General features: G+C 44.8%; 2 non-coding genes across 2 annotated transcripts; both read left to right on the plus strand.

Moving 5' to 3' along the window:
* The first annotated feature begins 1401 nt into the window (after positions 1-1401).
* LOC127503018 (small nucleolar RNA U3) lies at positions 1402-1615 on the plus strand. The gene has a single exon (XR_007927003.1). It is a non-coding gene; the product is annotated as a small nucleolar RNA U3 (small nucleolar RNA).
* A 1490-nt stretch (positions 1616-3105) lies between these two features.
* On the plus strand, positions 3106-3319 carry LOC127503019 (small nucleolar RNA U3). The gene has a single exon (XR_007927004.1). It is a non-coding gene; the product is annotated as a small nucleolar RNA U3 (small nucleolar RNA).
* Positions 3320-4518: the final 1199 nt, after the last annotated feature.

The following is a 4518-nucleotide window of genomic DNA, read 5'->3' on the forward strand; positions in this document are numbered from 1 at the left end:
AGTAAAAACACTACATGTAAGACAGCTGCGAAAAGCGGTTTTATGGAAAAGAATGGTCTGGATACACGTTCACTCCACATTTCGAGATTAGCCGTTCCAAATTTTCTAAGAGAGCAATCAACGTCAAGTTTCTGAAATGCTTACATTAGAAATTTTTAGTATGTTCGTGAATTTTTCGTTGGATGTGAACTCTGTGTCGTTGATGAAGGTTCTGTCTTGCTTTTGTCAACATTGAAGAAAGGGGTGTGATCTGAGTTCTGTTTCACATTTGTGCCTTTTGAGAAAGTGGTTTGGTTTAGGAGCTTTTCTGGAATGCGTCGTGGCAATCCAGTATTGCAAACAGGAGCCCAGGAGCAATGGAGCAAGTCCTAGCTAGGACAAGTCATCAATCCTGAGCACTTCCACTTACTCACCCTCCAAACGTGGAACTACCCACAGCTGTAGCCAATGATGGCCTATGGAGGTCAGCATAAACCTGGGAACTTGCTTGACTCAAGGCTGGATGGTCCTGAGTACCGCCTCCTTCAGGACGAGGTGCTGAAGCACAGACTGGCCTAGAGAGAAACTGGCCGAAGAGTAAGAAGACAGAGTTAGCCTTGCAACATTTTCTATGGCAACTTTGCTTTTCTTCTGTTCTGTTTTCCCCCTTTAAGGGGGCCTATAGCGTTGAAAGAGATGTGAGGAACAAAGCCGCCATGGGTACCCCAGCCCAGGAAGAACCTAAGTTCCAGTTTAAATTCCTAAGTTCTTGGCTAAATAAGAGATCATTTCTGTTAGCCCGGCTCCCGTCTCTCTTGTGCTTGTGTTTTGTGGCAGCTTAAACCTCTCCTCATCTTGGGGCCCGTGTCACAGCGTCCTTTTGTATAAAGCGAACACTGTCTTATCCAAGATACAATACCACATAACTGCAAAAGTAGAAATGTTTGCAGCGATGTGGTATTGTCTCTTGGATAAGACAGCAGATATATACGAAAATCAGGTTTTATGGAAAAAGTGGGGCGGACACGGGTTCATTTGGCATTTCGAGGTCAGCCACAGCACGTATATTCGTAGTGCGCAAACCGACGTCAAGTTTCTAAAAAGTCTACATTAAGATTGGTTAATGCGCGTGTGACTTTTCGTCTAAAGGATTTTCTCCATTTAGCTTCAACGGGTGGACTACAAAGCATCACACAGGAAGCAATGCTCCAAAACAGTATGACATTATAGATTGTTGTTTGTATTCCACATCATGTCTTAGTAGGCTTCTAGGGGATTGTGGATGTGCTTTCTGCTCTTGGCTCCGATGTATGCGCTAAAATTTCACGTAAACTTTAAAGCCCACAGAACTCAACTACGCAAAACCATTTGAGAGGAGAGGCGCATCAGAATGGAATGCCGTTTGAGTTTCGATGAGTTGTTAAGACTATATTTTCAGGGATCATTTCTATAGTTCTTTGCTTGGAAATGTGTTTCAAAAGTGTTTGTCTCCCAACCCACGATGACGAGTCACGATGCTCCTTTCTGAGCGTGAATTGGGCACAGAGCGACACCTTTGGTTGTGAACTCTGCGCTGTTGATGAATGTTCTGTATTGCCTTTTGCAATATTGAAGAAAGGGGTGTGTTCTGAGTGGTGTTCCAGTGTTCTTAAAATTGGTTTCCTCTTTTGTAGAGAACTGTCCTTTCCATAAAACAAGCTTTGCTGAGATGCAGAGCTGTTTGTAACGACGAGGTGCCGTATGCCGCGTAAGACAGCAGTTGCGAAAAGCGGTTTTATGGAAAAAATGGTCCGGATAAGCGTTCACTCCGCGTTTTGAGTTCAGCTGTTGCAAGCTCTCTAAGAGAGCAATCGCCGTCACGTTTCTGAAGTGCCTACGTTAGAAGTGGTTAGTATGCGTGTGAATTTCTGGTTGGATGTGAACTCTGTGTCGTTGATGAAGGTTCTGTCTTGCTTTTGTCAACATTGAAGAAAGGGGTGTGATCTGAGTTCTGTTTCACATTTGTGCCTTTTGAGAAAGTGGTTTGGTTTAGGAGCTTTTCTGGAATGCGTCGTGGCAATCCAGTATTGCAAACAGGAGCAATGGAGCAAGTCCTAGCTAGGACAAGTCATCAATCCTGAGCACTTCCACCTACTCACCCTCCAAACGTGGAACTACCCACAGCTGTAGCCAATAATGGCCAATGGAGGTCAGCATAAACCTGGGAACTTGCTTGACTCAAGGCTGGATGGTCCTGAGTACCGCCTCCTTCAGGACGAGGTGCTGAAGCACAGACTGGCCTAGAGAGAAACTGGCCGAAGAGTAAGAAGACAGAGTTAGCCTTGCAACATTTTCTATGGCGACTTTGCTTTTCTTCTGTTCTGTCTTCCCCCTTTAAGGGGGCCTATAGCGTTGAAAGAGATGTGGGGAACAAAGCCGCCATGGGTACCCCAGCCCAGGAAGAACCTAAGTTCCAGTTTAAATTCCTAAGTTCTTGGCTAAATAAGAGATCATTTCTGTTAGCCCGGCTCCCGTCTCTCTTGTGCTTGTGTTTTGTGGAGGCTTAAACCTCTCCTCATCTTGGGGCCCGTGTCACAGCGTCCTTTTGTATAAAGCGAACACTGTCTTATCCAAGATACAATACCACATAACTGCAAAAGTAGAAATGTTTGCAGCGATGTGGTATTGTCTCTTGGGTAAGACAGCATATATATAAGAAAATCAGGTTTTATGGAAAAAGTGGGGCGGACACGGGTTCATTTGGCATTTCGAGGTCAGCCACAGCACGTATATTCGTAGTGCGCAAACCGACGTCAAGTTTCTAAAAAGTCTACATTAAGATTGGTTAATGCGCGTGTGACTTTTCGTCTAAAGGATTTTCTCCATTTAGCTTCAACGGGTGGACTACAAAGCATCACACAGGAAGCAATGCTCCAAAACAGTATGACATTATAGATTGTTGTTTGTATTCCACATCATGTCTTAGTAGGCTTCTAGGGGATTGTGGATGTGCTTTCTGCTCTTGGCTCCGATGTATGCGCTAAAATGTCACGTAAACTTTAAAGCCCACAGAACTCAACTACGCAAAACCATTTGAGAGGAGAGGCGCATCAGAATGGAATGCCGTTTGAGTTTCGATGAGTTGTTAAGACTATATTTTCAGGGATCATTTCTATAGTTCTTTGCTTGGAAATGTGTTTCGAAAGTGTTTGTCTCCCAACCCACGATGACGAGTCACGATGCTCCTTTCTGAGCGTGAATTGGGCACAGAGCGACACCTTTGGTTGTGAACTCTGCGCTGTTGATGAATGTTCTGTATTGCCTTTTGCAATATTGAAGAAAGGGGTGTGTTCTGAGTGGTGTTCCAGTGTTCTTAAAATTGGTTTCCTCTTTTGTAGAGAACTGTCCTTTCCATAAAACAAGCTTTGCTGAGATGCAGAGCTGTTTGTAACGACGAGGTGCCGTATGCCGCGTAAGACAGCAGTTGCGAAAAGCGGTTTTATGGAAAAAATGGTCCGGATAAGCGTTCACTCTGCGTTTTGAGTTCAGCTGTTGCAAGCTCTCTAAGAGCAATCGCCGTCACGTTTCTGAAATGCCTACGTTAGAAGTAGTTAGTATGCGTGTGAATTTCTGGTCGGATGTGAACTCTGTGTCGTTGATGAAGGTTCTGTCTTGCTTTTGTCAACATTGAAGAAAGGGGTGTGATCTGAGTTCTGTTTCACATTTGTGCCTTTTGAGAAAGTGGTTTGGTTTAGGAGCTTTTCTGGAATGCGTCGTGGCAATCCAGTATTGCAAACAGGAGCAATGGAGCAAGTCCTAGCTAGGACAAGTCATCAATCCTGAGCACTTCCACCTACTCACCCTCCAAACGTGGAACTACCCACAGCTGTAGCCAATAATGGCCAATGGAGGTCAGCATAAACCTGGGAACTTGCTTGACTCAAGGCTGGATGGTCCTGAGTACCGCCTCCTTCAGGACGAGGTGCTGAAGCACAGACTGGCCTAGAGAGAAACTGGCCGAAGAGTAAGAAGACAGAGTTAGCCTTGCAACATTTTCTATGGCGACTTTGCTTTTCTTCTGTTCTGTCTTCCCCCTTTAAGGGGGCCTATAGCGTTGAAAGAGATGTGGGGAACAAAGCCGCCATGGGTACCCCAGCCCAGGAAGAACCTAAGTTCCAGTTTAAATTCCTAAGTTCTTGGCTAAATAAGAGATCATTTCTGTTAGCCCGGCTCCCGTCTCTCTTGTGCTTGTGTTTTGTGGCAGCTTAAACCTCTCCTCATCTTGGGGCCCGTGTCACAGCGTCCTTTTGTATAAAGCGAACACTGTCTTATCCAAGATACAATACCACATAACTGCAAAAGTAGAAATGTTTGCAGCGATGTGGTATTGTCTCTTGGGTAAGACAGCATATATATAAGAAAATCAGGTTTTATGGAAAAAGTGGGGCGGACACGGGTTCATTTGGCATTTCGAGGTCAGCCACAGCACGTATATTCGTAGTGCGCAAACCGACGTCAAGTTTCTAAAAAGTCTACATTAAGATTGGTTAATGCGCGTGT

This window comes from Ctenopharyngodon idella, chromosome 20 (assembly GCF_019924925.1).
Source record: "Ctenopharyngodon idella isolate HZGC_01 chromosome 20, HZGC01, whole genome shotgun sequence".
NCBI classification, from domain to species: domain Eukaryota; kingdom Metazoa; phylum Chordata; class Actinopteri; order Cypriniformes; family Xenocyprididae; genus Ctenopharyngodon; species Ctenopharyngodon idella.